General features: G+C 30.5%; 1 long non-coding RNA gene across 1 annotated transcript; it reads right to left on the bottom strand.

Moving 5' to 3' along the window:
• Positions 1-3,469: 3,469 nt before the first annotated feature.
• Positions 3,470-7,405, bottom strand: LOC127706269 (uncharacterized). The gene is made up of 2 exons (XR_007984348.1): positions 6,913-7,405; positions 3,470-3,940 (listed from the first exon to the last, which is right to left on the bottom strand). It is a non-coding gene; the product is annotated as an uncharacterized LOC127706269 (long non-coding RNA).
• Positions 7,406-19,083: the final 11,678 nt, after the last annotated feature.

The raw sequence follows: 19,083 nt of genomic DNA, 5'->3' as shown, positions 1-19,083 counted from the left end.
AAAGGTCACAGACGAAAGGTCACAATTCAGTTTCTGAGACTATTTTCTTTGAAAAAGAGAAAATACTTATTTAACAAAATATATTTTGTATGTATCTTGAACTATTGTATATATAAACCAACTCTGTAAACAAATGTATTAAATGAACAAATAATTGTTTAGTAAACAAACTATCAAACTGGATTGGTACCTAAACAGCTTCATGGTGCTAAGAAATGTTATATCATTTGCATGATTAAAATTTAATAAATCTGCATTTACCAAGGCTAATGAACAATTTCATAAACTGTAAAAAGAATATATGTAATACAAAGTAATTTTTCAAGATATTTCTCTTACATACTTAAACAATTGTCACTTCCTGTCCTGTGACTTTTTGTCCTGTGACTTTTCAGTGTTCGCTTACTGTTAAGAATAGGACCTCCTTTACCCAGGACCTCCCTTACTAATGGAGAGAAAGCTGTCGGGACTACCAATCCTAAGTGTTAGAGAGAATAAAAAGTACATCAGTCATTCTCAATTTTATATGTTTTGCGTAAAACAAAACGGTTTTAAATGTTGAATTTAAGGAATGCTCGGATTTAAAAAAATAAATCTTTTTCGTTTGCTTTTCGTTGAAATCATCCTGAATATTATGTAATATTGTACGCTGAACATTCAACGATCATGGCCAAGCATGTGTTCTTCAAAATGCAATCTGTAGAAGAAAAAACACGGTTTTAAATCATGTACATTGGAAATCAAGAATCGTGTGTCGTGTTCGACCTATAATCCTTTATTAAATAGTCGAAATTGACTATTAATATATAGTTTTGTTTTGCACCTACGTAACTCTATGTATGCATGTTTTTGCCACTTTGCTTGGAAAAATTAGCATATATCTTAATTCTCTTTCAATAACATTTCCTTATTCAATTTGCTACTCGTCTTCCAAAAAAAAAAATAGATATTGTTTCATTTTTGCCATTTTGGTTATAATAAGTTCTTGGTAGATGTATGTCCTTTATGATCTCTCAGGTAAATATCAAAATGAGTCCTGAGTTTTGACGGTTGTGAATTAAGGATTAGTTACTTTATGGAACACTTATTTCCTTGGATGGTAGTACAAACTTGTATTTTATCCTTTAAAGTTAGTATGCCTGTTTAATAATTTACAGTTTTAAGGAGAATTCTTCGTCTTTTGCAAATAGATGAAGAATAAAATGAAAATTTGCTTTCGATTGCATTCAGGCAGAGAGAAATATGTTTTGTTATATTTCAGACGATTTTTAGTACGGATATTAAACTATAATTCTTAATCTCTTCCAATTTACAAATATAATTTGGTATTGTTTTTTCTGCAAATGGTAGATGAAACTTGTATGTTCTAACTTTTTCAGAGGTCTGTGAAATCTTGAAAATATGACGTTCCCGGAAATCACAAGTCGCTATATAGAATGCTTGTAAAATTCAGAAACTTGCAGTACGCTCATATTTAATACTTTTCTGTTAAAAAAGAAAGTGTAAAATTAAGAAGGCGAAAACGGATAAAGGGGAGGGTTGTTACACGAACACTTTCTTCGCAATTTAATTCTAAACGAATAGTGATTATCTAACTTTTTGTTCAAATATCGAATACACAATCAAATCTCTAACTTATCCACGCTTGCAATAACCTTTTTATTGACAGGTTTCTGCTGACATTTGATTGGACAACAGTTTAATGTAGGCGTGACAATCTATCACATTTATCCAATCAGATGTCTTGTTAAACAAACCTGTGTGCGATGACCCACTGTCCACATAGTTTAGTTTAGAGAGTTTAGTTGTTTTTTTTATAATGAATTGATCATCAAAAGGACGTTGTTGCTATTGTTGGCCAGGGACTTTCTATACTAATGAAAAAGTCCATGTGTGTGCTTGTCAGATATAAATAGACAACGCTTATATTTAAGAATAAAAAAAGTGATGAAAAAGAAATATTACTATGCATTGGATGGATATTTAGACTAATTCACTAGCTGTGTTATACAGACGGAAAAATAACGCCACGTGTAGCCAGGATAAAAAAAAATGATGATTTTAATTATGCTAAAAATGATATATTATCCAATCAAAGGGGAAGCGATATGTCGGCTCCTTAATCCGCCACTGACCAAGCAAATTACGACATAATTAAACAATTAACAACCTTGTAAAAAAATAATAGAAAAGCGTCTTTTTTATCCCTTATATTTTATGATATTTTGTGGACAATATAAATCTTAAATCAGTGTTTCAAAGTCATATCAGATAAAAAAAATAATTGCAATTTCTGCCACAAAAAAAAACGTATTTTAGAATCACGAAATAATTGAAATCGAATTTGGATTAGTTTTGTGCTCAATGGAATTTATTAAGACTTTAAAATATCTGTTCCTTTATATTCGCTATTTTGAGATCGAATTTAATGAGGTTCATATATAAGTATGTGCCAAAACAGAAAAAATACAGTTGCAAATCAACGGGTACGTCTAAACACTGCCCAGGACCTCCTGAGTGCACTCAGGACATACAAAGTGCACCCAGGACTCTTTTAAAGTCATCGCATATGCACACAGAAACAAATGTTTACATTCTTTTCACGTTGTCTATTTTAGTGGAAACTTTTGGAATATTTTGAAAACGAACTTAAATAGATATTCAATATTTTTATAAAATAATGAGGGCACGTGTCACTGATTCACAACTACTCAGCCGTGAATAATCCAATCAACAAAATTGATTGGATTATCCTTATTGCTTATGAATATTCAGATTCAATATTTTATTAATCTATCTTATGAATATTATGTTATTAAAACAGTGTTTTTTATAAAAATTTAATAATGCGAAATTTTAAAGTTTTTTCGAAATTGATTTATGTAATTAAATACTTTGTGTATTGACTTTAACGATAATGGAGAAAAAAACCTCAAAAGTCCCATTTAATGTATTTTTATACAGTTTATGTGTAATGAGTCAGCTAAATTAATTTTGTTATTATACGTTCTGCAGTTCTAAAGTAAAAGAAATAACAATTGATATTGTTTTATAGTTTGTCTATTATCAGTTCGTTTTTGTTTTTCTTCGTGAATTTTTTCTCCTTTCCAACATCAATTAAATAAACGAATATCATATTTTATTTAATATAAACATACAATATGTTTTTTGTTTTGTTTTGATAAGTCTAATATCTTGGTAGAGTACGTGCTTATATTATAACAAAAAGTAGGTTGATATTCGTGTAATGTAACATGGTCTGCTTACTGTTCTTTTCCCTCAGACTCTCAACAGACGAACTACATCTGTGAGAGCTGATACTGGGTCTTTACATGTTGGGGGAAACTAGCTTAGAACAATGCCTTTGATGGTGTATGGCATTGCTGCCGATGTAAAGGCAGGCCGGGCGTTGTTGCCGATGTAGAGGCAGGCCGGGAACAACAACAGGAAGGAAAACCAAACTAGAATATCAAGAAACTCGCTATTAATTTAATAAAGAAAAACATTGAAATAATTACAATATAATTTCAAAGTACACATTTTGAAGTCAAAATAAGTTGAAAACAATGATAAGATACTACAAACAATTCAAGTTAAATACCAAATAATAACAATGATAATTACTGTTAAAATAAACCTCTGAATTAAAATATTAGTTACTTATAAACTTTATTTATTTTTTCAAAATAAAATTAAAAGAAAAATTATTTTAAATCTAAATTATTTTCAAAACCAAGAGACTCACCTAGAATATCAAGAAACTCGCTATTAATTGTATAGCGGCTTGATCAGTTTATATACTAAGTTTTGAATGTTTTAGTAACCCTTAACTGACTATAACAAACAAAAGAATTGATGATTTATGAGTTATCAATAAAATTTAGAATGGTCAAATATAGTTATGGTCTAAGATTAGGTCGAAATTACACGTCACATAAAACTGGTTTTTCTTTCATCTCTTCAATTTCTTATTCTAAAATTGCCAATTTATGTTTCGAATATATTTATTACCATTTCCCTAACTATAATATAAAACAATTACAACGTAAATCCATATAACATAGTATAAAATAACATTATAAATATTAATCCGGATCTTAATCAAAAGTAATTATGGAACTAGTTTGTGCTTTATAGCTTAACACAAACAAAGCTGCTGATGTGAGTTGACCGTTGTCTGAACTTTTAAGATGTTTTATTAACTTTGCTGGACATATAATCGAAGGTCCATTTGGCCACAGCTGAAGTTTTATTGCACAGATACGTTCAATAGTTTGTTAAAGTATTTATTTGACATGTTTGAAATATCCTACGCTTTGAAAATGTATAGAACAGTTAAACAATAATTTTGTATAAAATAGTTTACAGAGTAGAACTTACATACATTAATTAATAAACTATATGAAATAAAATAAACTGCATTTTTCTATTACAATAATATGAAACGTTATAAACATAAAATCGAAGGAATAATTGTAACGTCATCTATATCCAAAATTTATGTCAAATATCTGTCACAATATATCACTCTCCTTAGAAATTTTGGACTCCAAAATTAAATAAATTAAAAAAAAAATATTTTAAAGAAATCGCATACAATGTTATGTTTACTATATTAATCTGAAAATGGATTTATAACTTTTAATTATTAACGTAAATAAATAATTAATATCCATATTAAACCTCAAAACAATATAGAAGACAAGCAATTGAGAAGATTGCGATGCAAAAAAAAAATTAAAGTATAGTATTTTGTTTTGGATTTTAAGCGATAAAAAAAAACTTGAACTCATTTTTTTAAATATTTTTCTCTTTTTTTTTTCTTTTTTTTTTCATTTTTGAGACTGCATGTTAATCATACTGTTTAATTGGTGGTTTTATTGTAATTATTATAAATCAATCGATGTCTATGATGTTACAATATTTTGGTATTAATTTTAAATCGTTGTTCTTGAAAGTTTGTTACCCGCATGCTTACAATTGAACGTTTATTTTTACAGTTAATGAAATTTAATTAAAAATATATGCAAAGTGTTTTAAACAAAATGTTGCAAAAATATATGAAATATGAAAAGACTAGAATAAAACTTTAACAGAATTTGAATTGCTTACTTCAGTCTCTAAGTTACTGTTTAATCGTTTTTATGGCGTTCCTGCTTCTGAGGTTACCCATTATATTAAATATTTGTGGCGTCCCTGCTCTTGAGGTAGCCCTTTATGTTAAGTATTTGTGGCGTCCCTGCTCCTGAGGTAGCCCTTTATTTAGTATTTGTGTGGCGTCCCTGCTATTCAGGTAGCCTATGCAATATGTTTTTATATATATATATATATATATATTAAATTATTATTACTTTGTACCGGTATTAGATTATCCAACAGTAAACGGCAACAAGAATTTGTCTAACTTGTTCCTAATAGGTAACTTACAAACAAGGAGATTTACTTTATGTAACCCTTAATGAAGTTGAACCTAATCTTAAAGACGACTGATTGCAAATATTAATATTGACATGCGTTTGAAATACAAACATTCAGTTCTAATTAACATCATTCTGAAAAGTTATTCAATGGATGATTTAAATGAATAAAATTTTACAACACTTTATCAAAAAATAATTTTATAACTTATTTTACAGTATTTTAGTAAAGTTTTTCTTAAAATTTTAAGACATGAAACGCAATACGATTTGTGAAATGAGAATGAACATTTTGTTTCATAGCTGAAAATTTAAAATTTAAAATTTTGATCTTAAAATAGATTTTAAATAAGCATTTGATGTACTCACAGTTTCATGAAAATAATGTTTACAATAAAAATACACAACAATATAACTTTAAAGTTCTTAATGTCACTGAAGTTGATAATAGTTCTTGATTCTTTGAAAATAATGCATTATAATGTTCTTGGATACAGAGTTCTTCTTTATGGTTGGTATCGATGTACAATTGTGTATTTTGATAAAGTCACAAATAAATCATTAACTGGAAACAAATGTAAAATTGAATAGTCCGAAAGGTACAAAAATAATGTTCAACTGTAAATATTCCGGTTCGAATTGTCGAAACACTGTCTTGGTCTCTGGCATGCTGAAAGGTCTGGATGCCGATGTTTGGTGTCAGCTTTTAAATTTCGTCCACAAATTATTGTAATAGTTCCTCCACCATATATTAGGTCCTCCACCATATATTATAACAAAAAGTAGGTTGATATTCGTGTAATGTAACATGGTCTGCTTACTGTTCTTTTCCCTCAGACTCTCAACAGACGAACTACATCTGTGAGAGCTGATACTGGGTCTTTACATGTTGGGGGAAACTAGCTTAGAACAATGCCTTTGATGGTGTATGGCATTGCTGCCGATGTAAAGGCAGGCCGGGCGTTGTTGCCGATGTAGAGGCAGGCCGGGAACAACAACAGGAAGGAAAACCAAACTAGAATATCAAGAAACTCGCTATTAATTTAATAAAGAAAAACATTGAAATAATTACAATATAATTTCAAAGTACACATTTTGAAGTCAAAATAAGTTGAAAACAATGATAAGATACTACAAACAATTCAAGTTAAATACCAAATAATAACAATGATAATTACTGTTAAAATAAACCTCTGAATTAAAATATTAGTTACTTATAAACTTTATTTATTTTTTCAAAATAAAATTAAAAGAAAAATTATTTTAAATCTAAATTATTTTCAAAACCAAGAGACTCACCTAGAATATCAAGAAACTCGCTATTAATTGTATAGCGGCTTGATCAGTTTATATACTAAGTTTTGAATGTTTTAGTAACCCTTAACTGACTATAACAAACAAAAGAATTGATGATTTATGAGTTATCAATAAAATTTAGAATGGTCAAATATAGTTATGGTCTAAGATTAGGTCGAAATTACACGTCACATAAAACTGGTTTTTCTTTCATCTCTTCAATTTCTTATTCTAAAATTGCCAATTTATGTTTCGAATATATTTATTACCATTTCCCTAACTATAATATAAAACAATTACAACGTAAATCCATATAACATAGTATAAAATAACATTATAAATATTAATCCGGATCTTAATCAAAAGTAATTATGGAACTAGTTTGTGCTTTATAGCTTAACACAAACAAAGCTGCTGATGTGAGTTGACCGTTGTCTGAACTTTTAAGATGTTTTATTAACTTTGCTGGACATATAATCGAAGGTCCATTTGGCCACAGCTGAAGTTTTATTGCACAGATACGTTCAATAGTTTGTTAAAGTATTTATTTGACATGTTTGAAATATCCTACGCTTTGAAAATGTATAGAACAGTTAAACAATAATTTTGTATAAAATAGTTTACAGAGTAGAACTTACATACATTAATTAATAAACTATATGAAATAAAATAAACTGCATTTTTCTATTACAATAATATGAAACGTTATAAACATAAAATCGAAGGAATAATTGTAACGTCATCTATATCCAAAATTTATGTCAAATATCTGTCACAATACTTTTATTGGTTTCTTTCTTTGGTTTGGCTTATGGGCGAGTTTTTGTTTTATTTTTATTAAACATCTGTGCATAAGGACTTATTCGTTGTAAGAACGGACTGAGTATCTTTCAACAGTCTGCGAAATAGTCTTTCTCGCTGTTCTTGATTATGAGTCTTGCAAAAACAACATTAAATTGATATGAAATAACATGTTTTCTGTAAGACCAAAAAGTTCATAATTTCTCATGAGCTCGATTTAAAACCAAATCTTACTACCTGAAAATGTTAAGAAAAAAACCAAATATGATAAATGACGGGAGTTCAATGTACGCATTATTTTAGCCCGTTTGTGAAAGGGGGGTCGGTCTTGATTGGGACAGAAAACTGACAGAAAAATGGAGTCAAATTCATTATTCAGAATTTATTTTCTCATTGAAATTCGTTCAGGCTTGTAATCATGGTAATACTGGAGAAGAACGATTTTAAGGAGAAACAAAACTTTACTGTTTGAGTTTGATTATTTGAAAATCGTATTTTGATAAGTACGGCAACAAATACAGATAAGAACGGGCTTCATTTAAAACCAAATATTGCCTTATTAAAATGTTAATGACAAATTCCTTCTTCAGATTTTATTTCCCTATTCAAACTCGTTTGAGGAATTTATTACTCACTCATCGGTACAGCGGATACAGCTTAATAGGTACTTCGAAGGGTGAAAAGCTATATACCGTACATTCATTTAACTATGCACCGTACAGAAGGATTTATGTGGTCAGCTATACACTGTACACAACGCTTCTTTTCGGAATAAAATATCGAAAAATAACATATGTATGAAAGATTTCAATGCCAATTATTGAAACAGCTATACTTATTACGTACACACAGTGCATGGCCTTCTATCAGAAAAAGAGTTGCAATATTGAATATAGAATCATATCGGATGAGACGAGCGCCAACTTCTTTGACAAGTATTTGCACATGTTTTAGTAAGCGTTCTTGTTTTAGGAAAATAATGAGACTTCTCTAATCATCAACCTACGACCAAATCATTTCTTAAAACAACAATTATGTTTAGATTGAGGTACACATTGATATTATGTAAACAAAACAAAGACTTTCTTACCGTGTCAGAAGAAAAATTGATCACGTCCGCTTGGTTAGTACCTATATCCGCTGTACCGATGATACACGGTGTTACTGGACAAGAACGAGTGAAAAAAGCGACAGTGTCTTGTAAATATGTGGATACACTTTCAATAGTCACACACATATTTTATATACATTTATTTCGGGAATTATTTTTTAATTAATTATGCGCTCTATTAATGCCAGATTTTCCTTTTTTTACTATCAATGTTCAACCACACATATATATGCATTCTTATATTATAGGACTTTCCTCTTAGATGAAACAGGGGTTTTATCCAAAAAGGACGTCACGTTTTGCAATGAATAAGATCTATATTATTTTTAACGTTTTCAAATGAAATGAATTGAATTGAAAATTTCCCGACTATAGACAAGACAAGACGTATACATGTACATATACGTAGACTTCGTTTGGATGTGACATGTCTTTAAAATTAATACAGTTGAAATAAGACTGAGAATGAAACTTTTTTCTGTTAACTATGTACCATAAATTTAGGTACATCTCTATACGATTAATCAGTTCAGTTCAGTTCAGTTTCTTGTATATTCCTCCATTAATTGTGGAGCACTACCCATAGGGTATAATTGTAGCAACTATATACACCTTAGAACATAAGGAAACATTTAATTATGTACAGATGACTGAATTAAGGCAATAATAATTACTAAATAATTAATATTATAACTAATTCATAGGATTGTCATCATAAAATTTTAAAAATAATATTCATAATGTGCTGAAGTGTAAGAATAAGTTAAGTAAGAACTGGATATATTTACAAATAAGAATTTAGAATTTAAGTGGTCTTAAATTAAACTTTCTTATAATTGTTAGTTAAAGGTGCTATACGTACATCAGAATTTATAATGAGAAGGTTATTTTATAAGACTTATGTAAAAGGGTTGGGGTTTAGAACGATTCATCATATATACATGTTTTCCTTCACAGTTTAAAGTTACCTTATTTCGGATCTTATCATTATTCTTTAAAGGTAACTGGATATTTTAAAACTTTGCAAATTTTTTTTATTTAATTTAGGTCCTAATACGTCATAAAATAGTAAGATGATAAAGTAGGGAACTATTTTATTTTCAAAAAGTTTACTTATACTGTACTTGTGTTCAAGTTTTTTATCCTTTTTGTCCTCTGAGTATATGCATGGCTTGGGTGAAAGAAAAGCAATTGATCTATACTCATGCAAATAACCCTTTCAATTATGAATTCTTATAAACTGAACAAGTAATAGCTTTTTTAAAAAGTTAGCCGTCTCATAGCTGATGAAAATGGAAAATGTTTTCTCTTTGTAGTTCAATTCGTTCAAAATTGTATGTAAATTGTAGTAGATAACAAAAATTATAAAAGGCTTATACCTTTTTTTAGATTTACCAATTTTTTTTGGGGGAAAGTATTAAAACTGGAAATTGGGGGTAATGTCTTTTTATCGATTATTTTTTTTCAAACAGATCGGAGTTGTTCGTTGGCTTTTTCTTTGGTTGTTTGGTTGTTTATTTGTTTATTTGTGTTAGAAAAGTATGGCCGCTTCCACCTGAAAGTTTTTCGTTCATAATAGGCATCGAAAAGTGTAGAGAGCAGGCATGGGGTAATGCAAATTTGTAATTGTAATGCATGGAAATGCATTACATTTTTCCAAGTAATTGCATGTAATGTGTAATGCAGCAATTTGTGCATTACATGTAATTGTAATATAATGCATTACTTTAGCAAAAAGTTGTGTAATTTCATGCATTACATGGCATTACATGTCATTACTTTTTTCACATACTACATCTTTAACATATTGTTGGAGTTTTAACTAAACCAAATTTAAGATTTCTTGATTAATTAAGAATATGTTAATTTTAATTAAGGTCTATGTTTATTTTATAATTAGGGAAGTAATTCACAGTAATTAAATATTTCGTTTAAAATTTAAAGAAAAACAACAAAAAATATATTTATAAAAGTAAAGTCAACATTAAGTTAAAATAATTAAAAATTGTAAAAGTCAAATTAAATAGACTTTTTACATGTATACTTGTATTCAATTCATGGAACAGTTACTGCATAAGCTAGAATCTTTTGTGACTTGTAGTTGTTTTTCAAAATGTTTAATTTTTCTATTCACTTATAAAATTTTCAAATGTAATGTGTAATTCAAGGCATTACTTTGCAAAAGTAATTGTAATATAATGCATTACTTTGATAAATGCATGTAATTGTAATTGTAATATAATGCATGGTTTGGTCAAAGTAATTGTAATATAATGCATTACATTGCAATGTAATTCGCCCCATGCCTGGTAGAGAGTGAAATGTAGTAAAATTTAAACATATAAGAACACAATTAATATATTTCCAACGGTATCTCACATCTTTTCAAAAATGATCCTTAAAATGTAAAGCTTCACATATATATATGGTTATTTTTGTTGTCGATGAAGATTTTGTCTATTCATTGTAGTTGGACTGCAATGTGGAATGCCCCACGCCTCTTTTTCTATATTTGAATAATGAGTATCCTTAACAATTAAATGTTTCTTTTTTCAGATTATTTGGTTTTATTGGACTTCTTGATTTTATTTTTTGATGAAAAATACTCAGAGTCGTGAGACGGGTAATTTGTTATATAAGACCTATTGTAAGCGCCTGAAAACAAAGTAGTTTCGCCGCCATTTTTTTTCAAATCATAATAGACGTCGTTGGTTATAAAGAAGGTGATAAGTTCTGCAAAGCTACTCTAAGTTCACTATGAGGCCATCAACATAAGAGAATCAACAAATTTGACCAAAACTTAATCAAGCATACAGCTTGATACTGTATCTTTTGTTATTGTTTTACTTGTACATATCTTCATATTTATTTACTATACCATTTAATGTTGGATGACGAATAAGGCCCTTATCATACTTACCCTTAAAAGCTTGACATACTGGATTGACATAATCTTTTGTGGGAGACCGTTCGTATGTTGACATATAAATGTCTTTTTGTTTTATGATCATAGTATATGTATGTTTATACTTGTTTTTACAATTCTTGTAGAAAACATACAATTAAGAATAATCTTTTAAAGTGCCAACAGTATTTTCGTCTTTTAAATTTATAATTTTCTTTTATTTCTCTTTCTCTCATTTAGCATGTCTAGTATAAATAGTCAATAAACCTCAAAACAAACATTAGAAGTTTGTTCCTGACCCTGCTCATAGTTCCAAGTAATATCTGAATTATTTTTTGCTATTAAGATTATTTTTTGTAACAAAAAAAATGTTCCGTCGTGACATTTGTTCCGCTGGAACTTATTTCATAGGAAATATGTTCCACCGGAATTTATATCACAGAAAATTTTTACCCGGAATATATATTTTAAGAAAATATGTTCCAGCACTGTAAAATTTGTTCCGGAACTAATTTTTTTACTAAATGTTAAATAAGTTCCGGGTGTTATAGATGCATTAACTTTATATCAAGCAATACATTCTATAGTTGTACCTGACAAGTTTAATATTCAACATTGAAGTCTTTAAACAACACGACAACGTTCAAAATAAGGTAAATCTTTGAGAAATTCAAATTAAGTCAGCATATATATTGTACGTAGATAATATGATTAAAAAACAAATGCACAACTATGATTAACAACTGCGATAAATATTTAAAACACACTATTTCATTTTTTGTCTCGCCTTGACGGAGTCAAAAAGCGAGACATAGGTACATGTATGCTGTTTCCGGCGTCGGCGGCGGCGGCGTCGTCAACAATGTATTAGTTTGTGATTAGGTCTAGTTTATGGCGAACCACAAGTGGTAGGTCAATCATATTTGGTATGCAGTTGTATTAGCATTGACACATCTCATTTCCATGGAGATTATTTGGCCGTGTCCCCTCAGTCATGGTCTATTGTCTTTGAAACTTTTGCTTATTTTACATGTATTAGTTTGTGATTAGGTCAGTTTATGGGGAACCACTAGTGGTAGGTCAATGATATTTGGTATGCAGTTGTATAAGCATTGGCATATCTTATTTCCATGGAGATTATTTGGCTCCCTTAGTCATCGTCTATTGACTTTGAGAATTTTGCTAAGTTAACATGTATTAGTTTGTGATTAGGTCAGTTCAAGGGGAACCATTTAGGGTAGGCAAATGTTAATTGGTATTCAGTTGTATAAGCATTAGCACATCTCATTACCATAGAGAATATTTGGCCCCGCCCCCTCAGTCATTGTCTATCGACTTAGAAACTTTTGCTTAGTTTACATGTATTAGTTTGTGATTAGATCAGTTTAAGATGAACTGCTAATGTTAAGTAAACGATATTTGGTATGCAAATTTATTGGCATTTGCAAATATCGTTTCCATGGATATTATATAGCCTCACCCCCTCTTCATGGTTCATTGACTTTCAAACTTTTACATAGTTTATAAGTTAATGTTTGTGTTTAGGTTTGTTTAAAGGGAACGACTTATAATAATTCAATGGTATTTGGTATGCAGTTGTATTAGCTTTGGCACATCTCATTTACATGGAAATTGTTTAGCCATGTACCTCAGTCATGGTTAATTGACTTTGAATATTTGCATAACTTATGAAACATGTTAAAGTATTGCTATTTTAATTTCAACATTTGCATAATCAAGATTACAAAAGGATGAGACATATTTCTGTGAAAACAGTTTATCTACAAATTCTGATATGAAGTAACATATGTTGAATTGCAATATTCATAAATAAATGATTGATCTATAAAAAATTTCTGACGGATTTTTCTTATTCTTCGCTTATCTGCCTCATTAAATTATTGTCATTTGGATATTTTTGTATGGATAATGTAATTAAACATTTTGCTATACTCCACAGAATCCATATTGGATGTTTACACCTTTTATTTATTACATTATCAATATAATACATGTTTTTATAATGTACTTGAATTATAACTTTAAGCTCACTGATAACAATGCTCAGTATAAAAGATAACTTGTATAACCAGTGGAACATATTTCACAGACAAGGAACTTATTTCACCAGGTAAGGAACAAATCTCACAAACCTGGAACTTATTTCACTAGGTAAGGAACAAATTTCACAAACCCAGAACTTATTTCACCAGGTAAATTGTGGAACTTATTTTATAGAGATGGAACAAATCATATAGAAATTATCTGTGAAAAAAAGTTCTCCCAGAATATATTTCCTGTGATATTTGTTCCACTGGAACTTTTTTCACAGGAACTAATTTTGGCTCACATATTCACAACTATTCTATATATTATAGTTAGACTTGGGAAGATAAAAAACTTTAAAATGTTGTAATGACATGTCCATTGAAGAAGACCGTAGATTGAACTTTAGAAGTAAATTGTCACGTTTTGTTTGTTGCTTAATTGGGTTGCTGTCTAAATTAATTATGTATACTTCACATCTCCTTTAAAATCATTCATAGAAATTAAACATTGCTTAAAATATGTTAGCATACATCGTCTGAGAGTAGTTTTTTGCTCTTCTTATATTCCCTTTTAGATATATTTTTAGTCTTCTGTTCTTCAACCTCTGCTATATCTTGCTAGGAAGAGCTAGCTAGGTAGATCTAGACAACATCCAACTCAGCCAAACGATCTTTGGGTGTGTGTGGGGGCACTTATTATGTAATGAGTGGAAAGGATGAGTCGCTGGGATAGGTCACTGTTTGAAGCTTCATGAAATTGCATGAGGTCGAGAAATTTAGGTGAAATATAAGACAAGGATGATGATTGAATCTGAAACTAATCAGATGTCGATATTTTTTTACAGATGCAATTAAAATCACCAGAGATTGTGAATATATGTCTCTAAAATCACTTTCGTAAATGTTTAAGATATTTGTCAAATCTATTTACTAGTATCTCCCCATGAAATAGCGTAACAATGATAGCTATGTGCAGGTATATATACTTATTGTAAAAAATATATATGATAGCTAGGGTAACTGCATGTATGTTCTTTTATCATTCAATATATATAGTCAAATGCGTTTTGTTAAAATATACTTTTTCACTCATTTGGTCTTTTGGAAAATGTTGTTTGTGCTGTATTTAGACCCCTCTACCAAGAAATTTGTTTTGCATGCACACGTATAAAAATTGCGGTTTTTATCCAACGCAATCATAGGTTTGAACGTTGTTTTCAATTTAGACTTGTTTATATTTTTTCGTTTGGGCTTGTATTATATTTGCCTTCGGACTTATATGATCCGTTCATCCTATTTTGACTCTTTCAAAATTCAAGAGTCTATCCTAAATTGAGGTAAATTATATGGCCTTCCAAATACCGTTTCGATTCCTAACATCACTGAAGAGACATTAATTGTCGAAATCCGGATATGGTGTACAAATGTTTGCACCTCATGTTTGCGGTTTACCATCTTTTCCGCAAGTTTATTGTTTTCTGTTTGGTAATAAATTAATGATAAGAACTTATTGTTACATCTTGTGATCCGTTTATTTGTCAATCGCCAATGGCAGTCAGCAGGGTTTAAGAACATCAGTTGTTCGACCTGCTAGTCAAATGCGTTTTGTTAAAATATACTTTTTCACTCATTTGGTCTTTTGGAAAATGTTGTTTGTGCTGTATTTAGACCCTTCTACCAAGAAATTTGTTTTGCATGCACACGTATAAAAATTGCGGTTTTTATCCAACGCAATCATAGGTTTGAACGTTGTTTTCAATTTAGACTTGTTAATATATATATATATATATATATAAAGGGTGGGGTATTGGAAAGATCGAAGTGCCACCGCCGCCGCCCCCGCCCCCTGAGATAAAAATTCTTGTGTAAATTAATATTAATCGAACAGAAATTATTTGATAGCTCCGTTTTAAAATGTTTGTGTTGCCTGTAGATTATCTTACTGAGTAGGGGGCCTCGGTGGCCGAGTGGTCTAAGTAGTTACTACTGTAATCACTAGCCAGTCAACACTGAGGTTGTGAGTTCGAACCCCGCTCGTGCGGGTGCACTCGACTCCAATCTTAATTGACTAGGATTGTCAGTTTTCCTATCGAAGGTCGGTGGTTTTCTCCGGGCGCTCCGGCTTCCTCCACCAATAAAAACTGGCCGCCACGAAATAGCCTAAAAGCGGTGCTTAAAAGTGGCGTTAAAACACCAAAATTCAAATCAAATCAAATCTTACTGAGTATAAATAAATATAACTTAAGAAAAAGGCATTTTCCTAAAAGTTTTCTTATGTTTTCACGTATAAAATGTACGTAACATGAAATAATCACGTGTGTGTTTACAAATCTTCAGGAGATTTGGCTATTTATAGATAAGTGTTACCTGTGTACCGATATGCATGATTGGTAACCAGGCAAATCTATTTACTAAAATAAAGAGTTCAGATCCGACACTCTACGGGATTAAAAGACATTTACTAGGTTTGAATTGTCACAACCAATGAACGAAATTTAATTATGACAGCGTCAGTAATATCTTCCAATTAGGTAGTAAGAAAGCCTTCAGCCCGCAGACTGTCCATCGTTCAACTCTTAATACCGTCTCCGAGGAGACGGTAATAAAAAGTAATCAAACAGAACTCAAACTATAGGAGATGTGGAATAAACTTCAATTTGACAGCAACCAAACGACAAAAACGCCATAGGTAAATCAGATATGTCTTTGAGTAAAAGCCAATTTCTATTGTTTCACTGTTTTTATTTCAAATAGCGCAATTAAACAATCACTTTTTCCAAATATATTTTTTCTAACAAAACATCAAAGAAAAGATCAACAGCCCTTTTATCATTACTACTTAGCAACAAGGAAACATAATTTACCAGTTAAAGATTGGTTGGATCAATTTTCAAGGTGATCAGACATAACACAAGAAGAGCGCGTGCCCCATAAAAATGTTAACTTGTATTTGTAGTATTTGTATTTTTATCCATCTGATGAGTTAAGCCTCTTTCAACTGATTTTTATAGTTCGTTCTTATGTTGTACTGTTACACCACTGTCCCAGGTTAGGGGGAGGGTTGGGATCCCGCTTACATGTTTAACTCCACATTCTGCCCACGGTATGTATGTGCCTGTTCCAAGTCAGGAGCCTGTAATTCAGTGGTTGTTGTTTGTTTATGTGTTACATATTAGTTTTTTGTTCATTTTTTGTACATAAATTAGGCCGTTAGTTTTCTCGTTTGAATTGCTTTACATTGTCATTTCGGGGCATTTTATAGCTGACTGTGCGGTATGGAATTTGCTCATTGTTGAAGGCCGTACGGTGACCTATAGTTGTTAATTTCTGTGTCATTTGGTCTCTTGTGGAGAGTTGTCTCATTAGCAATCATACCACATCTTCTTTTTTATGATAACTTTTAAATCTCTTAAGATTTTCGAACCAACTTTGAACATATTTTTTTACATTATAATAATCAATCTTAATTTACGATCTTGGTGCATATTTAACCTTTCCATTCATATCCTTAGTTCAGACGACATAGTACTATTGGCAGAAAGTGCTGATGATTTACAGAAACAGCTGGATTCTTTCAGTGAATACTGTAATATTTGGAAGCTTAAAGTTAACTAAAGTGATGATTTTTTCTAGAGGCAGAATACCGTCAAATTTACATTTTTATATAGCTATAGACGGCACTGACATTGAAAATATTAAAAGAATTTAACTATTTGGGCATATTATTATCTAGAACTGGTAATACTAAAATAGCACAGAAACACCTAGCAGAAAAAGCCACACAAGCTATGTTTAAGGTGTTGAAATCAGGCCGCATACGTAATCTTTCCACTCAGTGTCACTTAGATCTTTTCTATAAAGTTGTGAAACCCATACTTTTGTATGGATGTGAAATTTGGGGGCATGGTGATGTTGAAATTATAGAAAGAATCCATCAGAAATTCTGTAAACTTCTTTTGAAACTGAAAATTCCACACCTAGCTATATGGTATACGGAGAACTTGCTAGATATCCTTTAAATTAAAAATAGTATCTTATTGGTGTAAATTAGTATCTGCTAAAGAGACTAAGTTATCTTCTATCGCATATACACTATAAAAAACACTATTTACTGTTAATAATGTATGTACATTTTTTGTGAGTGAAGTTAAAAATATATTGGATGAATGTGGTTTTTCAAACATTTGGATTTCTTAATGTTTTGGTAATGATATATGATTAAAAAATGCACTAAAGTTGCGATTACAAGACCAATACAAACAGTTGTGGAATACACAATTTCAAGAGTCTACATAATCAGTAAATTATAGAATTTTTAAGTTAGAATTAAATTTTGAAAACAAATATTTTGATATGTTGGATATGCACGAAAGTATTATTTTATGTAGATATAGAACCACAAACTACAGACTCTCAATAGAGACAGGGAGGTGGAATAATGTTAATAGAAATGATAGAAAATGTCATCTTTGTAATATTGTTAGCATTGGAGACGAATTTCATTATCTGCTAGAATGTCCATTTTTTAACGACAGTAGAAAATTATACCTTGATAAGTACTATTTGGCTTATGTTAATACACTAAAGTTTAGAAAATTGATGAGCAAATTAAACAAAAATTCAGAGCTAAAAAGATTATGTAAGTTTATAAAGTGTATAAATAAACATGTGGGTCCTCCTAGCTAAAATGTATATTATTTGGAAACCACTGTATTGTATATATGTTTTGTAAATAGATGCATATTCATGTACATATTTTGCACTCTCTCTGTACCTATGTATCTGCAATGGTTATGGGAATAAAGATATTGGTATTGGTTTATATGAACTCGTCAAGCTTCGGTGGATTCAATCAACACTATGATAACTGGACACATTATACAAAAGTCGGCGCGTGCCATGTAAAATGTTTATAACTCTTTCATTTCTAAATACATTTACACCAAAATTTAAATATATGCTCTTTATTTACAACATTATCATACTGAATTACCTTGGTACTTATATGACTGTTCCATCATGGGCTTAGTGCAGTTTTCAGAGCTTAGTGCACCAAGGCGGCCTAGGTGGTGTTTAGACGTACCGGGTAAATCAGTCTTCAACAAGAAACAGGGGCGTGTTTTTTTGTTCTTCGGTAGTGAGCCAGAAGAGGTCCATTTCTGTTTTTTTGCATAGGGAAGATCTTCTGGCCCTCTTCCACCTCTTCGTTTTTGATAGGTAGTTTAGACGGCAGAGGCACATAACAAACATGGCGTCGTTTAGTCTAAATGACATTAATAAATTTATGAATGCAGATATATTGGAATGTGAGCTGTGTTATAAACGTTTTTATGGTATGACAGTCTTAATAGGACATCCCTGTATGACGATAAGCTGGATAAATATAAGAACTACACGGACAATAAAAGTTAAGGGACGACTATTTGATATTCTAGGGAAGGGATTTTGATTGATTGGTGTTTAACGCTACTTTCAACACTAAGTTGGGCTATTCCGTGGTTGTCA

This window comes from Mytilus californianus, unplaced genomic scaffold, assembly GCF_021869535.1.
Source record: "Mytilus californianus isolate M0D057914Y unplaced genomic scaffold, xbMytCali1.0.p SCAF_6, whole genome shotgun sequence".
Classification (NCBI taxonomy): Eukaryota; Metazoa; Mollusca; class Bivalvia; order Mytilida; family Mytilidae; genus Mytilus; species Mytilus californianus.
This window is presented reverse-complemented; position numbering and strand designations above follow the sequence as displayed.